Here is a 12,985-nt window from a genome sequence, read left to right on the forward strand (position 1 = left end):
CAAGGATTTTTCAGTATTAATGCTGTACTCATTTAGACTAACACCAGGCTTGAGTGACCCTCATCTGGATTTAACCTATGACCTGTCAATCCAGAGACATACTTTCAGACCTCAACATCAGTTTTGCATTTTTTTTTTTTTAAGCATAGATGACTTTAATCATTAAGCAGCTTTCATAACTGGAACATATACATGTGCTATTCAGTGCTCTTTGATTTGTAATCTAGGTTTTTGCCCATGTAATCCCCAGTGTCTGAGTGAATTCTGCTGAAGTTCAGAATTCTTTGATTGAGTCTGTAGTGATTGGGCAGAGGATTGCATTGCTTGTCTGTCTGTTTTTTCACTTTTTGTGACAGCATTTTTTGTTGTGCTAAATGTGCTAAAAGGTCCACAGATATGGTATGACTGCTTGTTTGCTTTTTTGTTTTTTTGTTTGTTTGGTTGGTTGTTGTTATTTTTTCATTACGGTAATTGGTTATTAGTTTCATACCCAGCCGGAAATTTTCTGATGAAACAAGATTTTATTATATTTTAATTTTTTTTTAGATGTTAATTTTAAATATATCTATACATAGAAATATATATATATATATTTAATTTAGATGAACTTTTAGAAAAGCACAAATTATACTGGCCATCAAGTATGACATGAAGACTTAAACTACCCTATTGTACAGAGAAGCAAGAGCCACCTCACTACTTTGTTAAATCCAGGAAAAGTGTTGGCTTCCAAAGTGCCCTCCCCTTGCCTAAACAATTTAAAGGCACAATTCTCCTTAGCACATCTTTTCTTAATAATGGTAACACTTCATAAATGTTTATGTTAAAACACAATTCAAATGTACTCATCCCAGCAGTGCTAAGCTTGTCAAGTGAGTCATTTTTTCACCTGGCAGTATGATGTTGTAAGACTCAGTTGTCTTAACTAATCCTGGCTAAAATGCAAAATTCTGTTTTGTAAGAAAATTTCTGGCCGGCTCTAATCTTAACCTCTTGCCTGTCTGTAGCTTTTAAATCGATGTCACAGTTGTACTAGCTTTGAAAACCCATATGTTTGTAAACTAAATAAACCTTGATATTCAAGGAGATGAAGACAAGAATTACATCTCTTGGCAATGGTGCTTTGAGCTCAGTTTCAGCTAATGTTGGCTCCTCATTTTTATGCCCAAGTTCTACGCCAAATCTTCCTTATCTATGCAAACATATTAACACTGAGTTTGTTAATGCTGTGATGCATCAGCCTCTTATCTTCAGTTTTGACCTTAATGTTACATAATAACTTTGAAAATGCATTTTTTGACAGTTCAGGGGGACCATCTTCGGTTTCCCAACTCTTTTATGGAGCTGCCTCTCCTACCCACTGACTACTCTACTACTACTGGCTACACTGCTCCCAGTCCACTAAGGCAGAAAGGCTGCCAAATAGTTTCCTGCTCCATAGACTCTCTGTATCCCTTCTGTGTCATGGGCCATGACTCTGTAACTCTAGTGTTTTTCCCAGGTATATTTTTCCCATTATATTAAACTTATAGTATTTGCCTTTCATGATGCAACCCCAGATCTTTCCAAAGTTGCCATAAACAATTTCTCATCCCATTTTCTACAGTCTACCATTAGGCAGGGTTCAGAATCTTCTTAAAAAAATGTGTAAAATATCAACCTGTAAAAGCTTTGGTGCATAACGGAAATGGCAAGCTGAAATGCCATTTATAAGTTCTTATAGGTGTTTCTAATACTGCCTACTTGGACTATTAAAATTGCATAAAGATAAGAGAAAAACATTTGTCATGAGTTATATCTGGCTAAAAGTCTTCCTCTAGGAATTTCAGAGCATATTCCTTCACATTGTATTATTGCCTTAATTATTTTTTGGCCTAGACACAAAAGTGCAGTTCCATCTCTCTCCCTGTCATGTCCAAAGAGTATGCACATTCTGTTCATTCCAGCTCTCAAAAGAAAAAGCCTAAAAAGACTCTCCTTTAGCTATTTAGGAAAGGCTCAGAAAACTTTCCTAAGTGTGGCTATTATGTATGCCAAGAACTTTCTTATTCATGGAAGATGTCCTCAAGCTCTCTGCTATTGTTCTGAGGTCTTCCCCTCACCCAGCCTGGCTTCTCGGCATTCCTACAACAGCTCTGTTCCTCACGACACCCAAGAATTCAGCATCCCCCATCCCATCTATGGTCTGCAGGCTGCAAACACAGAAAACTGAGTCAAGCTCTTAAAACTTCCAGGCTCCCACTTACGAAGCCAAAAGCATGAAACCTTGGAGCTATTAGGGTTTCTGTGCTCTTTATATTAAAGTTACAAGTTGGAGGGTAAGGGGATCAGAGAGCTTATTGGGCTTCTCATGGCTGAAAGTGTCTGTTAATGATCTCCCAGAAATCTCAGAAAAGCCAAAAGGTGAAGGTCTTTGGTAGGCTGGCTCTCCCAAACATTCTGTTTCCAACTTGCCTTTAGTCTGATATGGATGAAAAAGACCCCAGAAGCCTTGGAAATCATAGCCAATGAGTCTATTTAGTATTTAGAATTAGTCTCTACTGCAAAATTTTCATATTGCGACTTTTCAATTCTTTCCTTTTTTTTTTCCTCCTCGGCTATTAAAAATTCCACTTTTAATGCAAAGCAGAGATGGTGTTCTGTGACCACCCTATGAGCACAGCGATCTGCAGCTCAGTTATAGGAAATAATTCCCTTTAAACAAGAGACTGAAAACGTGATCCAAACAGGATTTCCAGTATTCTACCACCCAGATGACAGCTAGGCTGCCCTGCCTATATTATGCTCCAAAATAAAACTGAAAATAATGCAATTTTTCAATGTGTTTTGACAGAATATAGATTAAATGGAGTCAGAGAAGCTTCAGATCCTTACTGGAGGTGGTCTGTGTGGCTAGGTGCAGACTTGCTCAAGTCAGTCTGAAATTCAGTCTGCACAAAGGGTCTGCAATGATAGCACATCCTGGTCACCTTCATGACAGCACCTTAGCGAGACCCAGCACTTCTGGATAGGCTCTTATGTTGAACTGATTTTACCTAAACAGGCATCTAAAGCTTAACAGTTTTTGTTTTATAATCTCTGACCGCATAACCAGCTAACTGGGTATTTGCCCCCTCCCGCCCCCTTTTTAATGTATCTCTCAGAAAAGTAATGACATTCTCAGAAAAGCTCTTCAATTTTCCTGTTTTCCAGAGTAGTTGCTCATGAAAAAGAAGTTTGACTTGAGACTTGCTGTGGGAATGTTATTCAAACACTGGTTAAGTGCCAGAATGTGTTGGGAAGAAAGAGTTTCCAGAAAAATATCACCCTGATTAAAACCTGATTTTACTGAGTTTTCGTTATGCAAAGGGTTACCAGAATAGTAAAACAATGTCATTAGTCAGATTTTCCTTCCCTTACTTGATCATTACCAGTGATACTTTTATTGCTATTATTTGAATGATTATTGTCACAACAACTCATCAGTGAGCTACTTAGGTACTGCTTTCCTCTAGGCTCACTTATCACATGATAAGTGAGATGTCTTGTTGATGCCTGTCCTTTTTTGGCAGTTTTTGCACAGTCTTATTCTTTTATAATAAATTTAATTAGATATATGAGAAAAAGCTGGAAAGTCATAATGCCAGTGATTTTTTTACTCCCTACGTTATGTTCTTCATAAAGTAACTATCAACAGAAAACAGCCAGTCTTATGCTAAAGGAGAAAATTAAATCAGCAAACAGCAAAGGACAACAGAAAATAGTATTTTGATAATTGAAGGGATTATGTATAAATTTTCTCTTATAAGGCCATTTTTAAAGGTTGCATATTTAGGTTGGTTCTTTTCAAAAGATAGAGCTGTGGGCAAATCACATTTGATACTCTTTTAGTAAAATCTTCAAAATGGCCGTGGGTACACAACTGCTCTCTAAATATTGGATGGAACAAACATCCACCACGGGATTTCTGTGAAACATGCCTTGTTTTTCATCTGAGCCGTGGATGTGGTTAAAACACCCTACTGTATTCTGCAAGTGCTGTACTCTTCTTGGTAGGAGATTGTAAGATGTTGGGGTTAACTGTCAGATGCTTTACTCTTCTAAAGACCTTTGCCTTTTAACTAAATGCTTGCTTATCTTTCTAATTTAACATAGTCCCACATTCTTTTTGTAGTAATTTTGGGCTATCTGATAACATATAATGGAAAACATGTTTATGTCTTCCACTAGTTCTTGTTGCATATTTCAAATGCTTAGAACAACAATTTTCAGAAGCTTTCATTAAGGTTAATTTAAAAACTACATTAAATACAAACAGATTTTCTCACAAACAAAATGCAATGTGTACTTAACAGACTTCTGTATGTTATATTTGATAAACTACCTCATATAAATGCAAATTCTGACTTTCTGCCAGAACCAGGTGGTATGGAAAATATTTCTATTAAACAAATAATGCTGGGAGAGCAAACTTCAAGTTACGCTATGTTACACTGAGAAAGAAGATCTTTTCACTGAGGTCAGATGTATATTTGTATTATTTCTTCTAAGGACGTTGCTTCTCATGCACTAAAGAAGATGTTGTACACCCCAATATAAAAGGCTGGTATACATATACATAGGATAAATATCCATTTTTACCAAGCTTGATTTTTTTTTTTTTTTGGGGGGGGGGGGGAAATGGTGGTGTTATATATGGTTATTGCTGACTCCGTTTGCTTTACTGACAGCTGTATAGGAAGATATCATGCTCTGAGCTGAACTTGGAAACTGAACCAGGAGGTTCAAGAGGAAGAAGAGCAACTCTCAAACCTGGTATCATTAGGTAGGATATGCAAAAGGAGCTTCCTGTGCTTTTTGCCGGGTGCCAACTCCTCTTGCTGCAGTTGGGTAATGTTCACTTAGAAAAGGAACATGAAAATTAAAGCTGCCAGAGGCGACTCTAAAGAGCATATGATGGAAACAAATTGAGTCACCACCAATGTGGCTAACATTGTTGGTGGAAACTGGGACACCCGCATGAGCCATTGTTCGCTGTACCTCGTCTGGTTTATGTAGCTCACTGAGTTGAAAGCTGGATCTGCATTAACCTTGTGATTTGAGGAGGATTCATGCAATGTGGTTTCAATTGTCTATGGATGCTTTCAGTTTGTACTGCGCACTGCCAGTAACAATCGGTCCTACTGGTCTCCCACATTTATGGTGTTGTCTCAGCTCACCCTGCTGAAGCTGTGGTGAGGGCTGTTTCCTGATGTGGTCACATTTAGTGGGCTGCTGATCGGCAAATCTGCTAGGAGAGGGTTTTTTTCACTCTTCCCTCTACCCCTATAACAGCTGCTGCACACAAGTTTTCCCTGAATAATTTTTGCTGTGGAAAAGGGCTTTTTTGTTTCTCAGGCTGGTCCCTGTCCTGACTTGGTCTGAAGTTGCCTTTGGAGCTGTTGTGGACGTATGAAGCCATGATTTATTTGCTGGGGCTCTGCTCATTTGAGGTTTTGTTCAGAGTGAGACTCATACTGGTTTTACCACCTATTTCCGTTGCACTCGTGTACACTGCTCCTGTCTGTGAACATTTTTCTGTGGGCATGGTAATGATGGGACCTACTAAAATAGCGAGCGATCACTTCAACCACCACCAAATTACAGCCATGCCTGAGGCAAATTACAACAGCTTTCTGACAGTGTCACCATGCTATCTTTGTGACAGAGATGGAGATAATGAGAATTAATTAATCAGTCTTTGATTAGAAAAAAGAGGAGGGGGAAATCCTTCTGCTGTGATTCCACTACAAAACACATGAAACTGGTGAGGCTTTTATTTGATGTTACTTCTCAAATGTAGAGCAGGCATTGTTAATGCAGCATTCAGAATTGCATGTTCAATCTCTCTCTCCTCCATACCCACCACTGATGGACCGAAGGAGCCAAAGGTCCTTATTTTATAGATAAATATATATTGAACACTAGCACCATGAGACTAATGCAGATGCTGTTATTGTTATATCACAAAAACTCCAGCTTATCGGAAGGTCTTGAGTCAAGTCCCAGGTACATTCTCCTTGACCAGAGTCAACTTTGTCTTTCTTGCTGTATTTGGGTCTAAATTCTGTGTTGCACTCTTTAGACTGATGGCTAAATCCTAGAAATTTGTCCCTTATGATAAAACATGAACTACATGGTGCCAGTGTCTGACCGGAATTACAATTATCTAAGTAGATTCATTTGTATCCCTTTCATAGCAGCTTTTCTCTGGGCACAGGCTTTTTCTGTGGGGCATGGGAAGAACAAAATTAATCTTATAAGGAGGAAGGGGTTTACACTGAAATCAATAGTTACCAAATTAACTGGGTAAATGACTTTTTCTTAATTCTTTCTGTTCTCAGAAGATGCAGTTTTGATGGGTACACAAATCCAATGGCTGCCAAAAAGCTGATATTGCATGAAGTATTTCATCTCAGTTGTGTTGAGCTGGACTAGACTTCAGTATTGCTGAAAACAGAGGGTGTAAAAATGTCAGTTTAGGAAGTGTAAACAATCTATTCTAACTATTAACCATAAGTACAGTAAAGAATAATAATGCAACTATGTTGTAAAAAAAAAAAAAATGTTATCACTTTTTAAAAGAATAGTGTAGCTCTCCTGGGTAATTTTTAAAAGTGAACATAATATGTGATTTTATAGCTCTATAGAGTTGAATAATCCAGTAACAAAAGGTGTTTGCACTATATCAAAGAAACAGAGGATAGGATTACATAGTGGCAGTCAGCAGGTCTGCCACAGTGCTGAAATTTTTGATGCCATTGCATTGGCTGGATGGAACTGCAAATCCCAGAGCCCAGTTCACAAGCCAAATTCATTTCCCATTGTGTACCTTCAGTGCTCAGAGCTCTCATATTTTCACTTCCAGGCAGGCAGGAGCAATCCTATTATTCTTCTTACCAAACTTTAAGCTTAACTTCAGCTCTTCTCTGCATCTAGGGGATGTAACCCAAAAGATGTGGCAGCATCAAGACAGGTGTTCCCAGCCCAGCATTTAATGGCATAGCATTTATCTGTAATGGAGTGGTAAAACCTTCGAACATGCAGTTCACAGAAATTAATCGTACCAAGAGCATCTATAAAATCCACAGCACTCCTTTAAAGAAAGCATAATGTCAACATTTTTCAGTGTGTATCTTCTCTAAAGGCAAATAATCACTTTTTCCATTCATGATCTGTAAGAGATTGGGCTGATTTTTTTTTTTTTCCCTCCATTTAGGTTGCAACAAAGGTTAGGCTCAGGGCATTTATAATATGTATGGGGATGCTACAGCTTGAATCATTTGGTATGTCTTCTGGCTGCAAATTTAAGAGGTAATATAGCATCTGGCAAAATATTTCCTCTATATTCTGAGAACTATTGACATTTTTGTTTGCAAACCTGTTGTTAGATTTACACCTGCACCTTGCATTTGTGCACAAATAGATTTTCCCATCTGCCAACAAATAAAATGTTGGTTGGTCATCTAAAGCTGTTTGGTTTTCTACAAGCTTCTTGATCTCTTTTTTTCTGTGAGCAAAGCCTGGTAGCATCAGCTCCTGATCTATACTAGGCCCAGTGAATAACACATACACCAACACCAGAGTGTCCCTGTCATATCGACTGTGTTAATTCAGGGATATCATAGATATATGATGCTTCAATCAGGAAAATACATATTTTATTTTTATGCTAATGCAAGACATAGGTTACAAAGTGAGTTGCTATGCACAGGTGGTCGCAGATGGTTTTAGACATACCACAGTATCCTAGTAATTTTGCCAAAGGTAGAGAAGGGGAAGTTTTCTCTTCTAAGAGCACAGGTATGGGAAAGAAAGCCTGTTTTCACACACCTCAGAGAACCCTGTTCTAGTTTAAAACACTTTTTTCAAATTCAATTTTCCCTATGGACTTAGAGTCATAGAAAATTTATAGTATATAAATATTTATACCATCTATGAAGTTCTATGACTAGTATGTTTAGCTTTGTACTGTATGGGACCACCACAGGACCGATATTTTTTAGGTGCAATATAGGTTGATACCTGCAACCCAGGTATCAACACCTGGATTATCACTGACTCTCATGGCAGGTGCTTGGACCAGCCTCTGATATGAGTATGCTTTGTGGCAGGGTTAAACTCAAGCCACAGCCACCTCCCTTTGGATGCTTCTTATTCCAAATACAGTGAGCCTTTTGAGATTGGATACTTTCTCTTGGATTTCTTTTACTTGTTGACACAGAAATTTCTAACCTTGGCATCTAAATTCCAGGTCAGTGTTAAAAACTTGTTTTCCAGGTGGTTCCTTTGTTTATTTACAAGGATCAGGTCACAGCTACCGTAAATTCTTTTCTTCCTTATACATTTACAGGTAGTAATGAAAATCAGAGTCTTGAAAATTGAAGATTATTTTATCAGGATGTTGGTTGCTTCTCTGTAGTTTGTCATTGGCCTCTACCAATTGGTAACAAGATACACCTTACATCCATCTAATGACTGTGCTAGAGAGCCTTCAGCATCTTGAAGAGTTAGGGCCAACTTTTGAGTACATCACTTCCTTTATGCTACCTGATAGCAATTCTGAAAGTTGGAATATTTATTTGCACTGAATTATTTTTAGTTTGGTTATTTCATTATAAAATTTTATTCTTAACATGTTTTGACCTGTTCTGTAATTATATTCTCATACAAGTTCTGTACACAAAACAAAGCTTTCACTTTATATATGTATATATGTATATACACACATATATGTGCTTTTAAAAATGTGATAGTGTTTTTGATTCCCTTAGTCTGTAAAAACTAGCTTGTGTGTAGTCCCAAACACAACTTGCTACAATGTAGGGTATTTATGAATGGTTCTACATAAAAGGAATGAAAATAACTAATTATAATAATACCACTAAATGTCATAGCTGGATAGAAAATGGAAATCCCTTCCCATTACATATTTTTCTTTTTTTAGAAAAGAAATTAATCCAACTCTTGGATGAAAATTCAAAACCACAACATTTTTCATACAAAAGGATTTCCAAAAATATCATACTTTTAGAAAATCACAATGATTTTTCAAGTTGCTGATAAAAAATAAATAGATTAAAACTTTTTTAGCCAATTAACCAGAAAGCTGTATTTTAACAACACAGAATGAAAAATTCTTCAAACCAACTATGGTTTTCCCACCATCATTTTCCTGGAAAGGATATTTTCTATTAGAAAAGCAATCTCCACAAAAAAGTTCTGATATGGTCGAATAACAAGAGCATCTGGTGCACCCAGCTGGCCTAAGGTAAGATCCACTATAAGTACACAGCAGCACATATTTGTCTAAACTGTTGTTTCAGATCATAGATAGAAGAGCCATCAGCTCTTCTATCTTCTAGCCAAGAAACCATTCCAGTGCCCAAATGTCCTTGCCATGAGCAGACCTTGGCCTGTCTACATCAAAAAGGAGGACTGGGACCTCCCTTTTGGCAGACACCTGTGGAAGAGAAAACAGTGTTTTTCTGTTAATATCTAGCAGAGAGAGAGAGAGATTTCATTAGGATTTAGCAAGAGGTGTGACCAAGAGCTGTTTAATCACCAGAACCATGAAGACTAACCCAAGCATGCCCTGGCTTTCTGGAGGAGGTTAAGCAGTGGCAGTGAGGCATAAAAGTCCAAGTCCCTTCCAGCCATCCTGCCTGCTTCTGCCTTGAGCCACTAGAAAAATAATGAGAGAGGCTTTTCTACTACTAAAGCGTTTAGTAACAATCAAAATGTTTGGGAGAAATATTTTGATGGGAAAACTTTGATCACTTTCAGTAAATATTCTTGCGTATTTTTTCCCTAAGTTTTAAACATTTCCAGATCTGTATATTTATTTTTATTTTATTTAATTTTAGCAGCACAGGACCAGCAGAGACCCTCTGAGCACTGGGTTTCACATGTACATCTCATAATTCCATTTGATAATTGACCAAGCCTCTGGGGCTTCTGTTTCCTTCCTTCCCTTGTCCCTGTGCTCTCGTGGGATGGCTGCTGGAGAGCTCTCGTGGTCAGATCCCTTTGTCAAGCTTCTCCTGAAGCTCAGTAACTGCCATATGATTTCCATTCATACTTATGTTAACAGCAAATCTCCCTGCTTCTTTTAACCCCATTGGCTTATTTATAGACAGAAACTGCATCTCAGCCTTCATTTTACTAGTCTTAATGTACCTCACTACTTTAATCTCCTCCAACAATACAGTCTCTCCTCTGATCACCTACAAGTCCTTTGCAGATGTTGTCATCAGAATTAATCTAAACTGATACCAGGCAGAGAGAGGTTAACCTGACACATGCTACCTTTAAAAGACCCATATGGCAGTGCATTTCATTTGTATTTACTTCCACATCCATAGTTATTCCTTCTTGCAGTTCTTATGCACAATTTTAAACACCGTTTATTCGCTTGATGGGCTTTAACTTGCCTGAATCAATGTTTTCTCTTTCTTAAATGTACCTCTGTCAATCCTCATAGGAGATGCCACATGGCACATGGCACATTTCAGTTTACTCCATTTCCCTTATTCAAAATTTCACAGAATTTCTAGTCCAAGAACAAGTTTGCCATAAAGAACCTATGAAATGGTTACAGAGGCAAATAGAGAAATACATATAAGAAAGCATGTGTATCCGCATAGAAATCAAATACATTCTATGCATGTAAAAATGCGTGTATGTAAGTAAAATATTAATAAATACATATTTATGAAAAAGGCAGGTTTATAGGAAGAAAAATGTAAAACAAAAATATAACTGGGTGCTTCAAGAGAAAAGCTCTAGTATGGTTGTTAGGTGAATCTTGGGACAGAATACTATCAGAATGGAGGGGGCATTTGTGTATCTGATTTCTTTCTTGTTAATGGTGAAAAGGACTAAGTGAAAAACGTATTAATGGTTCTTGGAATTTGTTCTTATCCAAAGAAATAAAAATACTGTTTGGGGTCACACTTCTTGCACCTTTTCTTAGTTAAGACTTACTTCAGTCCGGCAGTAATGGGTTTCACAAAGCCACTTTTTGCATTGTTAAACAAACATACTGATTATTTGAGAAAATAATATTCAAAGCTCAATAAACATTCATAAGTATAGCATGTTATGTAGCCACATAAATTCTTTTAACATACTACTTTGTTTCAACAGATAAAAATAATTCAGAATTAACTTGCTAGACTCAGACCCTATCTGCACGCACAGTTTCCATGGAAGTCAGCATGTTGTAGGGCAGAATTTAGTCTGTGTGTTTAATTCATCTTAATCACTATTATTAATTCATAAGTACTGTTTCCAGAAATGTATTCAGTTAGTTTTACATTAGTCAAAATCAATTGTATGTGATTTATTTTGATCATTCAAGATTACAATTTTGATGTATTTGCTCTCATCCTCTATGTCAAGCCAGGCAAAGAGAAAAGGCACCTCTAAGAAAGAAGCACCTTATAACCACCTACTTTATTCTTTATTTCCCTTTACCAGGAGTCCACACATTCTTTGGGGCAAACCCTGTTATTGCAGGGGCTTTTGCAGAGTGGAACAAAGCAGTGGATGATGTGATGCCATTGAGACGTGGAACCGTCCGGACCGGGAAGCACCTGTATCCAGAGTGACGTGGTGGTAATGCCAGGCTGGTGCCTCTGTGGTTGATAAAGGTTTTCCATTTGCAATGTAACTGGGCATGAAGCGATGAAAACGGGCCAAATTCTGGCTCAGCATGATCACTTCTCAAAAGTTATTCCCATTCAGATCTCACTTCAGTGTGAGACTACTGTGTCAAGCCCTCCATCAAACCTTACCAGGCTGTAAGACGACACATGCACAAGGGAGATATCCTCATCTCAGGCATGAATGTACTGCCTGCATTTCAGTGGGCTTCTGAATTAGATTTGTAGCATTTTCTCATTCACTAGCCCTGCCCTGCTACCACACAGCAGCCAGCTCTGCAGTGCTTGTGGGCACCCAAGAGGGAGCTACACACAGCAGGGAGCCAGGGAGCCAGCACCCAAATGGTGGGCTGAAGGGCGCACTGACCTGGCAATGCCAACAGTTCTGCTTGGAAACTGGAAAACAGCACATCCAGAGGCAGCTGTGTGGATGTGTGGACCATCCACCCCCCAGTTTTGGACATGCAGGAGGGCTCTGATATAACTCTGTGCGATGCTTGCTTCCAGCTTGCAGAAACACTGGTTGTGACCATGTCTGACTTTTACAGGCAGCTCTGCTGGGGATTTGTGTCGAAACAACTTGCAAAATTGAGTCCTCACTTTAATAATGTAAGTGGTGGCTTCAGGTCTGTGATGAATGAGGATTTTGTTTGGCTGTATGTCTGTATCATTAGGTTGAGCCCCGCTCATGGTACGTGTCCAGTTTGCACTTATTTTTGCGGCTTGCCAGTTGAAAACACCACTAACGAATAAATCTGGATGCTAAAGTCCATTCAAATTCATGCCATGATTATATGTCTTCTGAAGATGCTCATTAGCTGCCCCATGTATCTTTGTCTTTCTCCCAGTCTTTCCAGTTAAGTATTTCCATTTTGAAAAAAAAAAGAAGTGTTCCCATTTTCATCCCTTTAATGGCATCTCCAGCCAGAGACAACTCTAAATGGTGGAGAGAGGAAAAATAAAATAAAATCACGGTCACAAAAGCCCAGTCATTAAACCTGTGATCCACTTGAGAGGAACCTCCCTCCCTCTGCGCAGCGCTGGGCTGTTGTACGGTGAGCTCTGTTAAGCTGAATTCACAAAGCTTTTGTGGAATTAAAACAGCATGCTCCGTACCAAGATGCCTTCACTTCCTGTGCCTTAATGTTAAATCCTATAGTGCTGTGGATCTTATAAATGATTGAGTTATTTTTAAACCACTGGATGTCTTCCAGTCACTCTATTTCACACTGGATTAATTATGTAAGAATACTGACTTGTTCGTCACTAATGTTACAACTTTTAAAAACAACATGCTGTTT

The 12,985-nt window shown here is 38.2% G+C and overlaps 1 long non-coding RNA gene across 1 annotated transcript in view; it reads left to right on the top strand.

Moving 5' to 3' along the window:
* LOC311439325 overlaps positions 1-12,455 on the top strand; it is a 61,483-nt gene extending 49,028 nt beyond the window's left edge. The window contains exon 4 of the long non-coding RNA XR_014694659.1: positions 11,500-12,455. This is a non-coding gene — a long non-coding RNA (uncharacterized lncRNA). The remainder of the gene's footprint in view (positions 1-11,499) is intronic.
* The last annotated feature ends 530 nt before the right edge of the window (positions 12,456-12,985 follow it).

This window comes from Aythya ferina, assembly GCF_964211825.1.
Source record: "Aythya ferina genome assembly, chromosome: 6".
NCBI classification, from domain to species: Eukaryota; Metazoa; Chordata; class Aves; order Anseriformes; family Anatidae; genus Aythya; species Aythya ferina.